The sequence below is a fragment of the Panthera tigris genome, chromosome A3, assembly GCF_018350195.1.
Source record: "Panthera tigris isolate Pti1 chromosome A3, P.tigris_Pti1_mat1.1, whole genome shotgun sequence".
In the NCBI taxonomy this organism is placed as follows: Eukaryota; Metazoa; Chordata; class Mammalia; order Carnivora; family Felidae; genus Panthera; species Panthera tigris.
In genome coordinates this window covers 53527032-53549127 of record NC_056662.1, presented here as the reverse complement: position 1 = coordinate 53549127, position 22096 = coordinate 53527032, and the positions used below count along the sequence as shown (strand labels likewise).

The following is a 22096-nucleotide window of genomic DNA, read 5'->3' as shown; positions in this document are numbered from 1 at the left end:
ATGATAGTAAAATGTAACTGAAATAATTAGGAAATGATGCATGTTGAGAAAGGACTGTTTTAAAGTAGTTTAACAACTGGCTCACAAAATTCCCAAGCGAGTATTCACCGGCCGGCTCTAAGCACACCACTGTATCTCACCTCATCAAGAAAATGCTGACTACAGAGTATTAATTCTGGGGTGTTCTGATTTGCAGACTATATAGGGGGCTTTATTTATGCAGGACCCTTTAAGCAGATGCAGAAAGTATATGCTTCGAGTTTCTACAAGGGTGAAATATGGCTACAGAACAGTACACGTCTGTGCAGTATGGGGATAGTGCTCCCTGTGCATTAGCTCTGCCGGGCAAAGCCCTTGCTGTAGAGGAGGAAGCTTCTACAGTGCACAGCTCACGGCCAGCACCCAGTCAACATGATGGCAATAATAAAACTGATTTATTGCCACTCTTCTTTCCATCAGGTCCTCATAACATACGTTTGTTAAGCCTTTGCTTTTTATCTTAGGCCCCTTCCAGTTGCTAGATGCTATGTCATGATGCAACGAGTTTTAGTATCCATGTCAGACATCTGACACTCTCCTGGACACAAGGAAGCAAGCTGCCCACAGGTAAAAAGAGGTGTGGAACTGGAAGCCATGTTTCATATTTTTATAAAACCAGTTGGCTCTTCAAAGCCCTCAAGGCACTACATTTTATTTGCTTATGCATCTGAACAGGCACTGAATTGTTTCAACAGAGATAATAAAATGCATTTGTGTTATATAATTTTTTTTTTCCACCCTGCTCAATTCTAGAAGTTGCATTTCATGACTCTGGCTTGCCTCCACATTTGGTAGTTTTTCCAACAACAAAACCATCTTATTTGAAGACTCACCCTGTAGTCCGAAGTGTTTTCAGAATATATGGGGTGCTTGGGTGGTTCAGTTGGTTAAGTGTCCAACTCTTGATTACGGCTCGGGTCATGATCTTACAGTTAGCGAGTTTGAGCCCCGTGTCAAGCTCCACACTGACAGTGTGGAGCTTGCTTGGGATTCTTTCTCTCCCTCTCTGTATCCCTCCCCCAGTCACACGTGCATGCACGCTCTCTAAATAAATAAATAAACAAACAAACAAACAAACAAACAAACTTTAAAAAAGAAAAGAGTGAACTTTAAGTAAAGGCACGCTATGTACCAAGTGTGGTACTTCATACACCACAAACAGGGCTTCATTTGAACTTAAAACAACCAATGGGTTCGGTCATATTATTGCTCAATTTTATGATGAGGAAAGAGGGTCCTTGAAGTTAAGAATCCATTAGATGTCAGCAGGGCCACCTTCATGGGATGTGACTTGTGTCGTGTCACAGGACCCCACATTTAGAAGGACCATGCTTGCTTTGATTTTCTCCTGCCACTGTCTTAAAGTTATTAATAATTTCACCTTTGAGTTTGTGTTTTCCAAGTAAAATCCAATGGGAAAATGGGGCAATGGGACAATGAAGCATTCCCATGAGACCAGACATGTATAACGTGTGTGCAGTATGTGTGTCCACCTTTCCTTGCCAGCCCCTTCACAGACAGCATGCCTGACGCCCTGTGGATCCGGTGCATTGGAAGTTTAGCAAGACTCAAAGTGAGGACACAGTAAGCATGTTACCTCTGTGACTAAGTGGGGGGATCTGACAGCCCCGAGGGGCCATGCTTTGTTAGAGCCAGAACTGTCTTCAAAAGCAAAAAGAAGCAATGGTGTTCTAAGAAACACAATAGGCCAAGGGCTCTCATCGTGTCCTTTCTCATTGCCCTGGATGAACTGTCCACATATGCTGAAAATAATGATGCGGAAGAAAAGCCTGGAATTCCTTCCTTATGGGAAAGCTGAGGTTGGTAGAATCGCATGTGTCACGAGGTGAAATAAAAAGAGCTGAGTTAGTTTTGAGTTATGTCTCCACTGTTCTGGTAAGAATGAAATATGTAAGCCTGTGCCCGCCAGGAAGTACACATTGTGTAATCTCAGTGATTGTGCACAGGAGTTAAATGATCCTACATGCGGATTTAAAAGTGGCATTGCACAACAAAAATGACCAGTAAAATTGATGTTAATAATTAAATTTTAATTTTTCTTTCCTTAGAACATTAAAAACACCATGACACACACACAAAAAAAAAAAAAAAAAAAAGGAAGGAAAGGGAAGGAAAACGTGTTTTGTTTGGGTGCTGTTAAGGGCATTATCCCCCCCTGCTTTTTGAACAAGGGTTCCCCCTGCCCCCTCGCATTGTGCATGGAGTTCTTCAGCCAGCCCTGGGTGTCACACAGCCTGTAAGCGGCAGTCAGGATCCAAACCCAGGCTGACTGCAGAGCTTCCTCTACTTTCACACCATCTTAGTCGGCCTCCGGTTAAAATCAACAGTGCTCCCAGCTTCAGAACATTTTTGTCATTATTCCACTGTTAGCAATCTGGACAGCACACGACTAATTGTTTATTCCCTTTGGCTTTTCTTGTTTTCTTCTTGTTTTCTCTGGATCATTTAAGGCTGTATTTTCTCTGTTCACTGAGTAAGTATTCACTCTGAGCCAGGAACATATAAGAGTCTCAGCAAAGTGTAGAATGTTAGAGTCGAAGATGGCAAAGTCATTTCTAAGAACCTTAATAAAAACAAATAAATGAGGAGTTTTATGTAACTTCAAAGTCTTTCTGCTTATTTTCCCCAATACTTAATTACTTTCATAACCAGAGGCTGCATTTTACAGCAGGTGTAATCATTCCGGGGACTGGGCTGGTTAAGACGGAGGAGGGAGGGACTGAAATGAGCATTTGGTTGCTAAATGGGTGTGTTTGGTTGAACACCAAATGTGGGTGAGAAGCAGCAGATGAAAATTCTGTGTGCTTGAGTCCCACAGCGAACTCAAAGTCAGGGAATTTCCACCCTAGGAACTGTCTGCATCTTTAAGACCCCGAAATCATTTATTGTGTTGTAAGTCACATCAGCCAAAACTCACTTTAAAGAATAAGGTATTCTATAAAAAGGCAATGCAATAGCAAAACCACCACCACCAAAACAAAACCCCAAAACTTTTATGAGGGCTGATGAGGCAAAGGCCAAAAAAATGTGCTAGACCTGTAGCCAAGTTCATTGCCTTTGACTACTGTGTTGTGGTTCTACTAATATCAGCCACAAATGACCACCCTTGAGCCCGGGATAGGAGTGCTGGTTGATACTTAAGCATAAAAAAGACGCAGAGGATTTACTCTCATTTTACAAAGGAGAAACTTAAGAACAAGTAGAAGAAACCACAGACCTAAACCCCAAACAGAAAACTATAAAATGCCTCAAAGATAATATAGGGGGGAATCTTGACGACCTTCAGTATGGCAGAACTTGTTAAATACAACACCAAAGGCACTATCTATAAAAGGATGAGTTGATAAGCAGAACTTCCTTGAAATAAACAACCTCTGCTCTCTGAAATACAATCGCAAGAGTGTAAGAAGACCAGTTACAGACTGGGAGAAAATACTTGCAAAAGACACACCTGATAAAGAACTGTGAGCAAAATTATACAAAGAACTCTTAAAACTCAACAGTGAGAAAATAAACATGATTATAAAATGGGTTAAAGACCTTAACAGACAACGTGTCAAAGAAGATATACCAATGGCAAGTAAGTGTATGAAAAGATGCTCCACATCATAAGTCCTCAAGGAAATGCAAGTTAAAACAACCACGAGATACCACTACACACCTGCTAGAGTAGCTGAAATCCAGAACACTGACACCAGCAAGGATGTGGGCCAAAAGGAGCACTCACTCATAGCTGGTGGGAATGAGAAAATGGTACAGCCACTTTGTCGGCTTCTCAGAAAGCTAAACATCCTCTTGTCCTATGATCTGGCATCATGTTCCAGTCATGTTAAAAGGAACTGAAAACTTACATCCACGTAAAAACCTGCACATGGATGTTGACAGCAGCTTTATTCACAAGTGTCAAAACCTGGAAGCCACCAAGATATCCCTCAACTGGCTAAATGGATACATAATCCATTGGATAAATATGAACGGATAAATAAGCTGTGGCAACCAGATAATGGAAAGTTATTTGGCACTAAAAAGAAACGAGCTGTCAAGCCATGAAAACACACGGAGGAATCTTAAAATGTACTAAGTGAAAGAAGCCAATCTGAAAAGCCAATCACAAACTTTGTGATTCCAATTATATGACATTCTGGAAAAGGCAAAACTATAGAAACAGTAAGAGTTCAGTGGTTGTGGGAGCTGGTGGCGGGGGGAGGAGGTAGTGGTGAACAGACTGAGCACAGAGGATCTTTAAGGCAGTGAAAATACTCTGTATGACACTCTAGTGGTGGATACATGTGAACATTTGTCCAAACCCACAGCACGTACAACCCCAGGAGTGCACCCCAATGTGAACTGCGGACTCCAGGTGACTGTGATGTGTCAGGATAGGTTCACTGGCTGTAACAAATGTACCCCTCTGGGGGGAGGAGGGGCGGTGCTGATGGTGGGGGAGGCCGTGCACCTGTGAGGGCAGGGGCCTGTGGGTAATCTCTGTGCTCTGCTCAATTTTTGCTGCAATCCTAAAGCTACTCTGAAAGTCTTAATGCTAAAAGATGTAGAAATAAAAGGAGAAGAGAAAAACTCACACACAAATCACCCTGAAGTGGAGGCCCTGGAATCTGAGACTGGGTCTGTTGAGTCCAGGCCTCTCTCCTCAGGCAGCCCCTCCATGGCTTACAAAGCGCTTTCATACACTGTGCGACTCACTGCCATATGGATTTTGGATTAAATGTTCAATTCTGACCTCAGTTACACCGAAAATAAACTTTTCACAGGTCATAAATTTTTAGAACCTGCCATAATAAACGAAATATCTGTGTACAAGTCCCAAAGCAAAGATAACGGTCCTGAAAACCTCCAGCAGTGGTTCAATAGTGCTTGCTGTTAATGCTGAAGTCCTGACATCATGTGTCACACCAGAGACGGGAGACCAGAAACTGAAGAAAGGTGGGGGTTGACAAAACACTGTCAACCATCTACCATCGGTGTTGGGGCCGGGAAGCTTAAGAGACAATACAAGCCTACGTGTTCCTCTTTTTAAGAAGGAAATTTCTAATCTCAGAAGGTACCTTCTACAAATTTCTGTTCCCACTTCTGTTTATTATGGCTGAAGAGCACGAATCAGAAAGTGCAATAGAAAAAAAAAATGATTAAATACGTTATTTGTGGAAGGAGTGCCATCACATTCCATGCTAAGTTAGTAGTAAGATCGCTGTGTCCAGCATGAAAGCAGCTTCTTTTATTCAACAACTGTCTATGGAAGGTGAGAGAAGATCCCATATTTAAGAATTCTGGGGGTGGCAAAGGGTGGAGAAGATCTGTGGGTGGTGACCAGAATTCCCAGGAGTCCAGGACAGCCAGGCCAGGAGATACCAGCCACGCTGAGAAAGTCCTAGGGAGGGAGTCATGACTCACTAGAATCAGGGACTGCAAGGGCTCCCCTCAGGCAGGTGCAGCCAGGGAGTGAGGGGAAGCCATCTGGGTCTCTGGCAGCTTCCCTTGCGTACGAGCTTACCTCTTCCATGCAGATATTCCAGGAAATACCAAAGCCAGGCAACTCTGTTAATTTCCTTCAGCAAACAGAAAACATATTTCGCCTCATCTTTTCACCTTGTCCTCTAGAAGCCCCAAAACAACAGCTGCCCTTTGAACTCAATGGGAACTGCTCCTGTCCTAGGAAGCCTGCCTGAGATGGGGCCCAAGGGACCCCTTTCCTGCCTGTTTTCTAGGTCAGGGAGGGGAAAGGCTTGACAGTTTACACAGTACAGAAGCCCCCTCTGGCCGCTTAAGCTCTCTGGGCAGGAGCAAGGCCTTCAAAGCTGTCAGACCCTTCCAGAAAGCTGAAGAACCCTGGGGAGGGAAGAAAGGATTTGTTTGCTTTTAAGCCTTTCTCATTAATTTGACTGATAGCTGAGGCCTCACTTGCATGCCCAGCCATGTGGGGATTTGGGGCTGAAGCCAAAGGGGGTCCCAGCTCCCCCTTAAACCTGCGCCTCACCCCTTCCTGATTCAAAGCAGGACTGAACAGAGGGCCCATCCCAGAAGGCACCTGACCTTTGAGCCTGGGAGAAAGATTATCCTTTAGTTACTTATTTGTGAAGACTATAATCGAGCTGACCCCCTCTGTGTTGAGCCACGTTCCACTTCACCTGGTGTGGCCGATGTGATGTGTCTGTGGTGACTGCTAGGGAGCCCATCTGCAAAACGGCCAGGGAGGGGAGCACAGGGAGAGCCAGCTCTGTACAGACAGTCACCTGGGAGATCCCTGCATTCAGCCACTGTTTGGACAAGGAATTCTCCCAATCACTGCATGGCCACATCTCCATCTTTGCCTTGGCAGGGAGGGCGGCAGGCATAATTCACATCACCCTGCAGGATGCTAGTCTTCCTAGGAGAAGGCTTTGCCTCCAAAAAAAAAAAAAAAAAAAAAAAAAGAATAAATAAATTATTTGGGGGCGTCTGGGTGGCTCAGTCAGTTAAGCATCTGACTTTGGCTCAGGTCATGATCTCGCGGTTCGTGGGTTCTAGCCCCACGTCAGGCTCTGTGCTGACAGCTCAGAGCCTGGAGCCTATTTCAGACTCTGTGCCTCCCTCTCTGTCTGCCCCTCCCCTGCTCGCACTCTGTCTCTCTTCCTCTCTCAAAAATAAACGTCCAAAAAAATTTTTTTTAAATACATTTTTTTGCTGTTCAAACTGAATGTTTAATAGTAATTCACTAAGAGGGCCTTCAAAGTTACAACTTTGAATTACTTCAGATATTCATGAAAGGTAAATGCAGGACTTCCTGTTAGATCTATATTATTCATCACTAGTTTCTAGGAAGCCACAAAATTGTGTTTACTTTGAGGCTTACTGCCTGAGAGTAAATCTTCTCAAGGAGTCTAAAGCATTTGGGGGCGGAGGGGGTAGAACAAAGAAAAGAAAACCAAACCAATAAATAAGCAAAACACCAAACCCATTACTAAAAGCACAGGCCAAATTTGGTGCCTCCCCACACAGCCTGGAATCCATCTGAGATGAATTCCAATATCCAACGATTTTGAGTTTCCTGAAAGGTTCAACAATTGTTGGTGGGTTGGTTTGTCGCAGGGGTAGGCCTTCCTGGCTGGCACCAGATTTCCAAAACACAGTAACAGAATCTTTTAACCACATCCAGTTATCAAAAGCCATGTCTGGGACAACAACATAATTAAAAAGCGCCAAGAAACCCACTGGCATAGAAAGCCTTATTAAGCTGGCATAGCATGACTCATAAGGAAAATTAAAAGGGCTTGGGGGTGTGTAGGGATCTAAGGTCATTAAGAAAAATGAAATAATTTAAACAGATATTCAAATTTGAATACATCACTTTAAATAACAGCCATGCCCTGATGCTCTGGTGCCTAACCCTGACTTCTACCCGTAGTTTTCTTACTTTAAAAGCTTCCTTTGCTTGGTGTGTGAATCCAGGGACAGATGTGAGTCTGTGCTGATGATGTGGAGATGTACCCATAGCCTCCGGCGGAGGAGGGGTCACCAGAAGGAACTGTCTGAGTGCCACAGTCAGCAGCATGACAACTGCTAATAGCCAGCACACATGAAATCATTAAAATCCACTTGACTATGAAAGTGATTTAAAGCTATTTCTGTGGGTGAGAGGAAATCCACACTTAGGTTCTTCTTTCTTTACTCCCAAGTGGTTCCTTGATCTTAAGCATATGTAAATGGAGCACGGAAATAGTTTATTCAAACGCTCCAAGCATTTTTTAAAATTCCTCCAGCTTTTGTTAAATTCCTGCAATGTTCTATTTACTGCTGGGGACCGCCAAAGGTCCCTAACTTCAACCACGGGTAACATTTTTTATTTTAATTCTAGAATGGGTTCAGAGTAAGGGAAAGTGTCCCCTTAATTAAATGACTCATCCCAGGCATTCCCTAGCTCTAACCCAGTGTTTTGGGAGACTGCAAACTTTAAAACAAAACTCATTTAAATAGTGGGGAGAGAAATGCACAGAATTTGGCACTCTAGAGGATGTGCATCTGGGAAGATACTTTGAAAATACACTAAATTCCACATAAATTTTTGTGGAATGAGTGACCCCAGACACGCATTGACCCCCGTCGGGGAAGGCACCTCAGCCCTGGGGGCTGTCTCCTCCAGGAAGCACTGGCAGAATGAGGTCAAGGCCACACCATCAGACACACAGGAAGAAGGCACAGCACAGTGCCTTCTCCAGGCTTTCAGCTAAAGGTGTGCACCTTTCCGCTTGCACCTGGTTGGACTGATCTCAGGATAAAGGGATTGCACTTATAATTCCTCACAGACAGCTCATATTTCATACTGTCCCCGGGCTAGCAGCACCTTTCCCAGTTTTAATACCTATTCATAGATGATTTGTGGGCAGCCAGAAAAAATGCAACCCCACAACAAAATGCTGCTGAGCCCGTTCGCTCTGGAGCAGCCTTTATTATCACACCAGGTGCTGATAATGTATGTAGCTCTAATTGTTAGAATGTGATACATTTATGAATCCTAGACAAAGTGCTTTTATAAAACCTCCCTGGGCAGATCCTCCCCAATTTATTTACTAATCACTTACCAATTACACGTGTCCCTTACTTGGGAATGCTTTGTTAAAGGAGGAACAAAGACGCCCAGCCACATTTCTACCACTTATGAAAAGAAATGTGAATTTCCAGTGTTCTCGGTGAGATTCACAAGAGGCATAAAGATTACAAGGTTGAACAGTTTAACTCTGATTTCCTAATATCACTAGCAAATGTGTTTCTCCAAAGTGATTAACGGCAACTCTAAAGATAATGTATGTACAGAATGGTCCATTCAGTCCATAGTCCCTTGTCTTTAGAATAGCCTGTTTATAAATGGATGGCTAGAAATGGAGGAGCTATATACATGGGGATTTGCCTTGAAAAAAAAGGCAGAAAGGATGTCACCCTCTTCCCTTCATTTGTAGAAGTCATGTTTATGGAGTGGACAGTAGTCCTTTCAAATCTGAAATACTTTCAGCTCCGTTCATTCAGTTGACATTGATCAAGCCATCTACTGAGCTCAGTATCTTGAGATGTACTAAGGAGCTGGGGACACAGCCTCACAGGGCTGCCTGCAAGCACCTTACAGTCAAGCAGGGGAGAAAAAAAAGTAAAAGGTTAATTACAATACAGACTGGGAGGTGCAACAAAGACAAATGGTGCTATAGCACAGGAGGGGACCACACATCGTGTGTGTATGTGTGTGTGTGTGTGAAAGAGACAGAGACAAAGAGACAGCAGGAGGAAGAAGCAGGTCCATCCTTAAACTCAGCCTAATATAGTCAGAGACACCCTTAAAGTAGTAAAGAGGAGACAAAACTGGGGCCCAATTCAGAAGCACATGATATTCTAAAAATTCCAGGCTGGGTCCTGTATGCCATGGGGTGGGGGGGTGGGGTGGGGGAGGGCATGGCACTAAGGAGAGGAAAAGGTCACATGATCAAGCTTAGGGTTTGGAAAGATGACTCTTTGCCCATATGGACAACATACGGGGGATCAGGAGGTGAGCAAGAGTGGACAGAGGCATCTGTAAAGTGAATTCCTCATTTAAATGCTCCTTCTGCTAATAGAGCAGGGCTTCCCTCCATTTTTTCTGTAAAGAATATGATAAACAATAGAAGCTGAAGCCCAAAAAACATTTTGCCTTCCAGAAACAGTAAATGTCAGGAAAGAAACTCTGGACAATCACATGAAGTATAATCACATATTTCTGAACCACTTAAGTAGAACACGCCCAAGGGCATGCTGTACAAAAGCCAGCATTTTCAGAGGCAGGTGAGAGATACAGCTTCCTCTTTAGGAGACAGAAACCAAATCATTAGACTCTTAATGCCATGTGAGCTTCGGCTGCCAAATGCCCTGCTCTCTACCAACTGGGTTCCAATGGCATCTAGCTTTGGGTTTAAGCCAATCTCTTTGGCTTTAGGCAAATCCTGAATTTATACAATATAGTCCAAGTACATCAGACTATTATTAAGCAGTCTGCCTGTTAACCTTTTTACTTTTTTAAATATTTCCCATTTTTAATTCTTTTCTAGTAAACGTTAAGATATCATTCTATCTTTTCTTTATATCCCTTTGAACTTTACTTTCTTTGGTACGGTGAAAACCTTTTTTCAAGTTGGTCAGTGTACCAAGTACAGGCCAGGCAACTGATGACCTGGAACTGAGTTTTTAGGTTTTTTTTTTTAGTTTTTTCAGTTTATGGATTTTTATTTATTTCCAAATAGCAATGTAGACTATCTCTAGGCAGACAAAAACTCTAAAGAATCTATATGATTTTAATCTTCCATGTCCTGCTGAATTTTTCTGAGCTAGTCCCTTAAAAAATCTAAAAAAGTCGTATTATGTAAAATATCTCATAGAACTATCCATCTATCAGTGTCCACTAACAGTATGAAAGTATGCCAAATTCACAAATCAAAGGCTAAAAGTTGCCAAATGAAACTAAATTCAGTTAGTAAAGAAAGCTTCATTTTGAAGTTTTTTTCCATAGAACTGTCCTATGTTCAATTTTATTTTTTTAAGTTTGTTTGTTTGCTTATTTATTTATTTATTTATTTAGGCAGGGGAGGGGCAAAGAGAGAGGGAGAGAGAGAATCCCAAGCAGGCTCCACACCGTCAGCACACAATGCAAGGCTTGAACCCACTAACTGTGAGATCATGACCTGAGCCGAAACCATGAATCAGATGCTTAACTGGCTGAGCCACCTAGGTGCTCCAGTTTTATTTTTAATAAGGGGAAATATATTAAAATATATCTTCAAGATTTAGAACATAATGTTACTAGCTTTTAATACACTTAAAAAATATTTTGATCCTGTTGTGTAGCGAATGGAAAGGAAGATCTGTAGCATCCAAGAAACAGCAAAATTAAGCGACATTTATGTTACTAACAACCTATAATTGTTAATAACAAAATGCACTTTTGTTCCATGCACAGCATGGAAGTTTCTGAACCAAGAGCAAACTTCTCAACTTTAACAGCACAACCTATATTCCATTGCTGGTTAACGCTGCTTTAACTCTAAAAAATATATATACCATACTGTTAAAACGTCATTTTGTTTAAAACTGAATGCAAGCAGGTGACACAAAACTCCTCTGTTCTGTGAGAAATCAGGATAATGGTTACCTTCTGCTGGACAGTGACCAGAAGGGTCAGGCTTCAGGGATTGTTGGCAATATTTTACTCTTTTTTTTTTTTTAAGTTTATTTATTTGAGAGAAAGAGAGAGAGAGAGAATGCATGTGCATGTAAGGGAGAGGCAGAGAGAGAAAGAGAGACAGAGAGAGAATCCCAAGCAGACTCCATGCCATCAGCATAGAGCTCAATCTCATGAACCATGAGATCATGACCTGAGCCCAAACCAAGAGTTGGATACTAAAAGGACTGAGCCACCCAGGTGCCCTGGTAATATCTCATTCTTGATCTAGCTGGTTATATGGGTGTATTTGGTTTATGAAAATCCATCAAACTTTTCACTTATGATCTGTGCACAGTTGGCACTGGCTAAAGATTTAATAATTACCTTTTCTATGCAACACTTCCCTGGCTAGGAACACAGCTGAAGAAAACAAGACAGGTAAGGCAGTTGCCCAAAATCCAGAAAAAACTGAACTGTGGGGATGTGATACAGCTTCCCTCCCACGTCCCACGGACACAAGAAGCACATGACACACACAGACACATTTCGAGAGGGAGGAAGAAAATAAAAGCTCTGAAGTCTCTGGAGGAAAGAACAAGGGGCAAGTGGGGATATGGGGTACAGGTTTCTATGTACTTCATTTCTCCCCCAGACTGCATCTGATGCCATCCATTTCCAGTTTCATACTGATTAGTGTCTGACAACCCTGAATGTTTTAGCAAATCTCTGATGGCCTATTTGATCTTCAAGGGATAGCTAAGGTGGATTCTCTGTATCTTCCTGAGACCCCAGAAGGTGGTTTAGGGGCACTGCTCCACCTCTGTCTTTTGTATTTGAGGTTAATGTCATCTGCTTCTTGAGCATACAGGTAGCTGACAAGAAGAATGTCACATGAAAATAACTGTAGTAGTGGGGCGCCTGGGTGGCTCAGTTGGTTAAGCGTCCGACTTCGGCTCAGGTCATGATCTCGCGGTCCGTGAGTTTGAGCCCCGCGTCGGGCTCTGTGCTGACAGCTCAGAGCCTGGAGACTGTTTCAGATTCTGTGTCTCCCTCTCTCTGACCCTCCCCCATTCATGCTCTGTCTCTCTCTGTCTCAAAAATAAATTAAAAAAACGTTAAAAAAATTAAAAAAAAAAAGAAAATAACCGTAGTCTTGTGAACTTAAAAAAAAAAAAAGTAAAAAAAGAAGAAAAGACATACTCTAGACCTGTTTTGTTCAATGATGTCACTCTTCCAAGCTCCCATTCTACCAATGTATCTACACGTATCTCCCATTCTACCAATGCAAGCAGTCCATGACTCAGTCACTGCTTTTTCTCTCTCTACAAACTGTCAGCACCAAATGAAGGATGCTTCATTAAAAAAAATAATAATAATAATGTTTATTTATTTTTGAGAGAGAGACAGAGCATGAGTGGAGAGGAGCAGAGAGAGAGGAAGACACAGAACCCGAAGCGGGGCTCGAACCCATGAGATCACAACCTGAGCTGAAGTCAGACGCTTAATGGACTGAGCCACCCAGACGCCCCAAGGAATTTCATTTTGAAATTTCACACAGATGAAAGAACAGTCCAAGGGACTTCACCTTGAAAAAAGATTTGCTTAGCAACTATGCAAAACAAACAAGGGGAAGATTTAATTACCTCATTGCAATCATCAATCCTTGTTTTCTTCTCTCTCTCTCTCTCTCTCTCTCTCTATATATATATATATGGCAAACAAAAGGCACATGACCTTCCTCCTATAATTTTGTTCTATGTCTACCTTTCCCCACATACAGAATTTGAATTTTTTTCTTGAGAAAAGACTATGTGGGTTCATAGAAAATATGTACCCTGGAAAGTGAATTAATTGCTCTGTGGATGCCTTTCAGTTCAACAAGGAATGATTCTAAGGAATGGCCCTCCTTCCAACCTGTAACTGGTGAGGTTGAGCACGGACCTGATGGACGACAAGCCCGGGCACCTGGCTGTGCACTGCACCAATCACACTAAGCATTTAGGGTCACCACTATGCACCACAGTCATTCCCAGACCAAATGTGTGGGCCATAATGCAGGGTCACTCAGTATATTATAAACTCATATTCATTTTCAATATGGTGTAATGAATTCAAGATAGATCTAAGTTGGGCAACTGAGAGGCAGGGACCCACTGGGGGAGATTTGGGGCAGGTGAGTTTAGTTTTGCCAGTAAAACATGCACGTCATGTATGTGATTATACTCCTGGAGTTCCATGCTATAATTGGGTTTTATATATCATCTACAAAAACAAAGCTTCCTTGTTCCAGGAGTCTTTTGACTCTCCTTTGTGAAGCACATTGTTTAATGCAATTTAAAGCTTTTCTTTTACCCACTTCTGGTTTTACATCTAATACTATGCCTACCAGTCATGAAAATACTGGAAAACCCCCAAACCAAAAATTAATTCTGCTCTTTCAGCATATGTATCAAACAGTAATATGAGGGGTATTACTGGGGTATGATTATAATACACTAATGGTATGTTTTAATTATGTGAAAATTACAGAGTGTGGCCAGTAGAGACATGTTTGGGTTTAACTTACGGAAGCAATCACATTATTTTCGAGTCACATTATAGACTTTTTCCTGTTACTATCAAGTCAGTTTCTGAAACCCTCCCACCTCAAATAGTTAATGAAGCAATCTATTTAATGGCTCTCTCTGAATGTTATTATAAAGTATCAAGTATTTAGTCAGACAAATTACTTAATTATTTCAACTCTCCCGGCTACTAATTTTGAACATAAGGCAGAGGAATACTGTTTGTACTGTTATTGTAAGGAGGAAAACTGCCCTTTGAAAAATGTCAATCAAATACCTACATATACATTACATACATACAGATACACAAATACTAATATAAAGTAAACCATGTTGCACTTGTCAGCTTCCTGGTATTCATTAATTGCTCCAAAAAGTACCTTATGAACCAGAGGGTATCAAAAAAATTTTTTTGAACACTTGAGCTTGCTGCTGTTTTAATTATTTTACCTAAAGTTTAAAGTGATGAGACGACATCGGGGCAACTTCAAATGGTTATCAGAGAAAGACTAACTCACACTCACTATTGGGCCAACACCAGGTTGACCCCGAACCCTCTAAAATGGCTCCACTTCTTTCACCCAGCAAGTAGCTAACTAATGTATAGGACCCCAGCATTGGTTTTCCAGGCTGCCCTGCCCGAGAGGCCTCCCTCGTGAACGTCAACAGTCAAAAACATTCTGCAAACCACCAAAGGGACCTTGAAGATGCTACTGTTGTTAAAGAATATTTACAGATACACACACTCTCACACATATACACATAGAAGTAAAAGTGTGTTTTCCCATACATATCCTATTAATAATAAATCCAAGTAAAGCTTAAACGACCTTAAACATTTCTATCTTCACACAAGCCACTGGCAATCTGGAACATGCAATTCTCTCAGAGAGAAGTAATACAGGAAAAAGAATGTTCTTCTCTCCGTCAGAAGGCCAAGGCTCTAGGTCCTGATTTTCTCACTCAACAGTTGTGAATCCCAACAATTCATGCATAAGTATCTGAATTCAGGTTCCCACTCCAAATTACTAATGGTAAACCATATTAATGCAGGGATGCAGTCCCCCTGTATTTGCAAGTTTATGTGTGCACACATGTCTGTGCACATGTGTGTGTGCGTGTTCTTGTTATATTTTTATTTTTTACTTATTTTTTTAAGTTTATTTATTTTTGGAGAGAGAGAGAGCAAAGGCAAAGGGCAGAGAGAGAGGGAGAGAGAAAGAGAATCCCAAGCAGGCTCCATGTTGTCAGCACACAGCCTGACACAGGGCTTGAACTCACAAACCCTGAGATCATGTCCTGAGCCCAAACCAAGAGTTGGATATGTAACCGAATGAGCCTCCCAGACATGTTCTTTTTAATGACAGTGGGAAGGAAGGAAGGAAGGAAGGAAGGAAGGAAGGAAGGAAGGAAGGAAGGAAGGAAGGAAAGAAGGGAGGGAGGAAGGAAGGGAGGGAGGAAGGAAGTCCTCTTTTCTGTATGGGGGATATAGTTTTACTAGTTTTAAAATAGAATTTACAGAGCAAGATCCCTCTTCTCACAGTAAACCCAAATCCATTCATTCAGTCACGCACTTACAGTTCCACAGCATGACTGGGTTAACTGTATCATTCAGAAAATATGCCAATCTTACGAGTACCTTTTCTACCTGTTTGTGGTCAGAGGTACAAAGACAGGTTTTAAGCACCTAGTAATATACTTATCTTTCAGAAAAAAAAAATCATTGCTACACTTTCAAGGAAGCTACTTTTCAAATTTCTTTCTGAATAATGAAAGCTACCGGATTATCTAAGAGATTTACCCTCTTCCAAATTTAATTTAAAGCTAAGTCATTTTAGAAACCACAATTACCAAGATGCAAGAACTTCTACTTGAAAAATTTGTATAATTTGAACATGGAAAACCAATTGTTTTAAATTTAATAATGCGTTTCCCTCTCGGGCTCAAAGACTAGGAGCAGCCAAGAGCAGAACATAACGTGTGAATTATAAACTTCTGAAAGCAGAAGGTTATAATCAAGATATCGCAGGATTTTTCTTTACAGTGTCTTCTCTCATGCTTTAGCCAATATATTTCTCAATGTCCCAAGAGACTACTTTCTGAGCTTCCTCTCCTCACTGACCCAATAACTTAGAGAGTAGGGATCATTTTCTCAAGTCTTTGCTTAAATTTTTCCTTGGAAATTTCACTTGATGAGAAACCCTTCATATGAGCCTGATTTTCATTAGAATACTGACTGCCTGGGATATTCTCAACTGCAGGGGTCATTTTTAGGTTGCATTTCCTGCCTTTTTCTGCTTCCAGGTTCCAGTGAATCTGCTGGCTTTGTCTAATGAGTGCCCCACCAGCCCCTTCCATCCTGTTATAAAAATCTTTCTGATCCAGCAAGCTCAGCCATGGTTTGAGACAAGCAAGCTCAAGGTCACAGCCCTTGTCTGACCCCAACATAGAGACCACGAGAGGAGTCATGCCTTTTCCTCCAAGGAGTCTGAGCATAGTCTCAACAGCATGGACTTTGGAACACACAAACCCAGGGCTGCTTTCTCACTGTGGGACTTTTGAGGAAGGCCCTTCATCTTTCCGAGGCTCAGTCTCCTCACCTATGAAATGGGGATAACAATACACCCCAGGGTTGTGGCTAAGGTACACTGGGATAACCTATGCAGAGCAGGTGGCAGGGTATAATCCATAATAAGTCTGAAGCAACTGCTGTTATTATTCTTTGAGTTACTACTCCCTCCTGGGCTACATGGTGTTTGAAGGGATACGAAGCACAGTAACTAAAGGTGAATTCTCCTCTGAGCATGGGAATTCACTTTTAAGTATGTCAGAATATACAATTCTCAATTTCACGGAATCTCAGCATGAGGAGACACCTTGGAGAGGATTTAAGCTAAGCCTCCATTTCCCAGCCCTGGAAACCAGGCCCTGGGAAGGCTCAGACTTGCTCCAGTGACCTGTGGTGCAGGGACAGCACTCCCGAGGACTCAGGTTTGAGGGCGCCGGCCAAGAATTTCCTTTGAGGCTTCTTCACTGAGAAAGTCCAGTGCAAACTGCAAACCCAACCCTCACACCCTTCTAGCTTGTTAGAGCTGATGTCTGCCTGGAATTCAGAATTTTTTCCTAGAGAAGACCACAGGGGGCAGCAGAACCTGGAAGGGGGCACAGAGCACGTCTGTGCAGACCAAAATCCCTGAGAGAGTGGGTAGTATTTCTCTGATGCCACTTCCATCCAGAGAGCAATTCTTCCCCAAATCAGAAGGGTCTTGGCACAGTGGGATGGCCAAGAAGAACCTGCAAGTGGCCAAGTGAAGACACTGGCCAAGCAGCTGCTGGTACCCCGTTTTTACCAAAGCAGCAGGTCTAGGACCCATGCTAGTGCTGGACCAAACCACTGATAAGGACAAAGCCTCAGGAGTGCCAGTTCATATATCACATCCTTTAAACGCACGGCCGCTATTTCACCCACAGCTTGGGTGGGTTCCAAGCATTACAACTGTTCCCCATCCATCCCGGGGGGTGGGGGGGGCATGGAATTTCGGATCAGGATGGGATTTGATAAGGGGCATAATAAATCCATATTTCTCTGATGCTTCTTTTTTTCCCCCCCTGATTCTTCTGTCTGTGCTCTGTGTACTTAATAATGCTTCCAAACAAATCTCTCCAAAGTAGGAAGGAGCGCTTTCAGAAAAATGACAGATAATGCTAAACAGAAAGTCTGAAGTTTATCCACTAACAGCAAGCAGCTGGGCAACTTCTAGAGCACACTCAGTTCTTGCCCTTGACCTCAACCTGTTGAGAATACTGAAAATTGCTATGTAAATGTACACCTGCACTTTCTGGATTCCAAAATTAGCATCTGATTCTATGTAATTATTTCTCTGTCAGTTGTGAACTTCATCCCATAGTTCTTTTTTGAGGAGGCTCAAAAACTTAAAACTTAACATACACCTAGCATGAGGGCACTATTTTTTGCTTAGACATGTAAACAAGTCAAATTAAGTATTTCATTTAATCTAAGCAATTAAAATTTAAGATCATATAACAGAAGACCCAGGAGGGTAAAACACATTACAATGAAAGAGAAGGTGAATATTTAAAAGACTGTCCCTATTATCAACACACAAGATATTTTTATTCAAAAGTATCAGGAATGAGGCATGAAATCTGAAAATCAACTAAGTTTCTCAAAGGGCAAATATTTCTAAGTTTTTTGGAATGCAAACCATCGTGTATCTATCTAAGCAGCAGATGCAGGAAACTGAGAATTAGTTTGTCATTTTAGGGAAGATTTAAGCGCTTGGCAAATGCTTGGATACATTCTGGACCCACAGTACACAATTGCAGTTAGTATAACCAATAGATAGAGACTCACACAGGTAAATCATCTCAGAAAGAGAAATCTCAGGGGAAAAAAAGCTCTAGAGAAACAAGCACCTAGAGGAATTTCTCAGCAACCCCTTCGCTATTTAACCTATCTCACTGGCTGACCAGAAATCCTTCCCGACACCAACTTAATTGTCCACCCCCTTCTTACGTGTCCTCATCAGAAACTGAGCCTAGTTGATTGACTCCCCTTCCCTGCCTAATAAATCTATTCACATATTTTCAAACATTAACTTATCTCAGGCTTGAATCCTCCTGCCTGCATATCCTCACTTTATCTTTACTTCCTAGATGGCGTGCACAACATAAGCAACCCCCCAAATGCTGGTCTCTGCTCTGAACACTCTCCAACAGTCTCTACCTTCTGTCTGAACTCTGGGGCTCAGAATTCCACAAAGAGCTGAGGCTCCTACTACACGTTCGTCAAGAGACTTACCTCAAAACTAAGCGTCAGCTGCATTTTACAAAAAGGTAAAAAGCTAAAATTCATATCAATCACAATAAAAACTGGATCAAGAATTCCAACATGTTTGAGTGCCCCCATTTTTCACTGTGGCTGTAAAATTCAAGGCGACTGCCCTATTTTAGGTTGTTCTCCATTTTCATCATAATATTCATTCACCATTGTCATCAGCTTTTCTAAACCTTTAGTAGGAAATGCAAACCCTGGAGGGTTGCAAAAGTCTGGCGGTCAAGTTCAGAAAAATAATGGAGGAGGAAAGTGGGTAAAAATAAGTTCAAGGCCATTTACAGGAAGTGTTAGCCCTAAGTTTGCAACAACGGGATCACACACAGCATTTCAGGTTTTGAAATTCGTCGTTAGTCACAATTATTTCAAAATGGCAAAAATATGTTGAGCAAAATTTCAAAAAGAAAAAAAAAAATGTAAATATCAAGTAACCCGCATGAAGCTTTTTAAATACGTACAAAGCACTTCGCTCACAATGTGTTGCAAGCGCTCCAACAATACCCTCACCCAAGCAGCCAGTCCCCGTGGGAGATCAGCAAGCCCCTTCGCTGTTAGAACGCAAACGGTACAGAAAACAAAGATTGCTACCAAATATGGTTTGCGTCTCCTCCAATTTTCAAGATGACCCTGCAAAAATAAGTTCACAAAAAACCAGCCAAGCATTACTTTTCTCCCAAAGTGCTTCTCGGATTATAAAACAGCTTTGAAAGTTCAGCCTGACAAAACAAATATGGTACTAGGAGGAGAGACCTGGAAGGCAACCACAAAAAGTCTCATTTAAATTCCTGGAAAGCAGGGCTTCTCCAAACACAGCTATTCAGCTCGCTTTGGAAGGCATCACTCGCTGCGAGCCACAAGTTGAACTTCACTCCCCGCCCCAGCAGCACCGTCACATCCGAAAGAGACGGGTGTTAACGTTGCTTACTCAAAAGAATTCATCAAATATCTTCTCCCTACACGGTGAAAAGTGTAACAACTTAAAAGCAAGAGTTTTCCCCCAGCAAGCGCGTAAGAATTAACACCCGGGTATTTGGGATTCTAAGGATCCCTTCTGTCCCTAAACATTATACCTACAGCAAACTAGAAACCAATAGAACACACTTTAAGCCTTAAGAAGCGCAGTCTTGCATGGGGGTGGGGTCAAGAAAGGCAATTAAAAATCTCGATTTCCTCCCAGAGCCAAATTAAATAAAATAAAAGATCGCCGTTTTATTGATTGAACCGCAGGAGCACAGCCGTGTCTGCCCGTCCCCAAAGCTCAAGCCCGCCGGTTCACTCACCCTCTCGAAGAATGTCCTGCTTCTCCCCCAAAACCCTCAGCGTCCCCTCACCCCCCTACACAGGTCTGGCTCCCGGCCACCGAGTCTAACTCCGTGCCGAGCAGCGCACAGGCTGCGGCGACCCGAAGGCAGACGTCGCCCCACCGCCCGAGCCCCGCGCCCTCCCCTACCAACCTTCTCCGGACGCCGCGCCTCGCACCGTCCGACCCCGCGGTGCTCCGCGCTCCCCCGTCCGCGCGGCGCTGGAGACGGAGACGTGCGTGTCACATTTTATTCTCCGGCAGCCGCTCGGGCGCGCGCGCAACGCGCTCCCACACTCACACGGCCGCCCGCGGGAGCCGGGACCCGGGGCCGGGGGCGCCCGACGCGCGCCGCGGAACTTGGGGACTGCGAACGCCGAGCGCGCGGCTCAGATCCTGCTGCCGGTGGCCGCCCCCGCCTCCGCCGCGCAGCCTCCCCGCGCCACCTCGGGATCCCCGAGCGACCCGCGCTCGCGTCCCGGGCGGCCTGCGGGATCACCTCCCCCGGGCCAGAGCTGCTCGGAGGCGGGCGGCAGCTGCGGGCGCGGCGGGTGCTCGGCCTCGGGCCGGCGCGGCGCTGCGCTTAGCCCCGCGCCGCGCGCCTCATTGTTCCCGGCAGCGCGGCGGCGGCGGCGGCGCGGACGGCGGGAGGGACCGCGGCCCCGAGCCCCGGGGCTAGGCGGAGGCTCCCGGCCCCCGCGCAGAGCTTGCGCCGCGCCCCGCCCCCGAGCTCCGCGCGTCCCCCCCGCCCGCCCAGGGCCCTCCCCCGCTCCCTCCGCCCGTCCCCCAGTCCTCCCCCTTCCCGGCCTCGGCTCACCTAGCGGCCGGGCGCCGGGAAGTTGCACCGTCCGCTCCCCGCGCCCCTGGCCCGCCAGGCGGGGTGCACGGCGGGACCCTCCCCGGCTGCGCGCCGAGCCCTGCCTCTGGCAAAGGAGCGACTGCAGACTTGGGCTGCGTGGGGCGGTGCGGGCGGCGCGGCTGCCTAAAAAGGCATGCCTCTCCCCGGCCACCGCCTGCAGCCAGCCCTAGTTCCTCCGAGGGTTACTTGCACCCGCACCGCGCTGGGCGCCCGGCGGGGACGCAGGTCCCGCGGGCGTCAGGGATGCAGGAATGTGAACGGGCTGCGAGGGGCCCCGCGGAAGTGAGTCTTTGTGTTCCCGGCTTGAACACACCTTCCCGCCGCGCCGCAGGCCGGGCTACCTGCGCAGGAGGCAGCGCCCGAGAGCCGGCCGGGTGGGGCGCGGGGGAGCGCAGCATCCTCCCCGGCCCGCTGACTCCCTTTGTTCCGCCCGCGCGGCCGCCGGCTCCTCGCTCCGGGGAGCTTCTCCGGGGCGCCCTAGGGTCGGGGTTGGACTTGGGGACGAGCCACTTTCCACTTGCGAAGGGCCGCCCGCCAAGTCCCGGGAAGGAATTTCGTCGAGGCCCCCACCTAGCCGCCTCCTCCCCACCGCCCGCCCCTAGCCCCGAGAGGATTGGAAAGTTCTCGGGACGGTGGCGCCAGAGGCTGCTAGCTGGGCGCGTGGAGAACCCGCCGAGGAAGCGGGCGGCGACTGTGGGCCAGGCAGCTGGAGGCGGTGGGTGGGGCCGCCGGGAGCCTCAGATCAGGTGTCCGTCTGCTCGCGTGCGGAATGTCCATTTGTCACCGCGGCCCTCCTGCCCCTCCCGGGAGGCCGCAGCTGGTCCCGGGACCGGAGACCGCGCCGCCCTTTGTTTGCTGGTTAAACACGCTCCTTTGAACTTCAACGTGGCTCGCAGCGTGCGTGCGTGTGGCTTTGGGCCTCCGTCTTTCCCCGGGGGTCCTCACGCTGACCGTGAGCTGTACCGGTGTGGGGGAGCCTCCAGCTGGAGTTAGGTTGAGTCGGATGATATTACCAGATAGCGCCCATCCACCTCAGAGGGACAGGTTGCCCACTGTCCTCTCCATCCCAGGGCCCTGCAGGGGCTCACATTTTGGAGACACAAATCCCTGACTAAATATATCATTTTAAAATTTGCGTGTACGTTCGTTTAACTGAGGCTTTTTAGAGTAAAACCTGGATACCCAATTCAGTCAGTGTTACCGAGTGGCTACTGTGGGCTGGGGACTGGGTTCAACAGTAGACCTGTTAAGGCGAATAAAATCTCTTTCCTACCCTCAAAAGGCTTGC

The 22096-nt window shown here is 45.0% G+C and overlaps 1 protein-coding gene across 2 annotated transcripts in view; it reads right to left on the bottom strand.

Moving 5' to 3' along the window:
* The window catches only part of ST6GAL2 (ST6 beta-galactoside alpha-2,6-sialyltransferase 2), an 84558-nt gene extending 63747 nt beyond the window's left edge, over nucleotides 1-20811 (bottom strand). Inside the window, exon 1 of one of the 2 annotated variants that reach the window (XM_042981059.1) lies at nucleotides 20767-20811. The gene's annotated coding sequence lies outside the window, so the exon portion shown is untranslated. Of the gene's footprint in view, nucleotides 1-20103; nucleotides 20277-20766 lie in introns of those variants that run through there. The other variant, XM_042981058.1, reaches the window with a different exon arrangement.
* Nucleotides 20812-22096: the final 1285 nt, after the last annotated feature.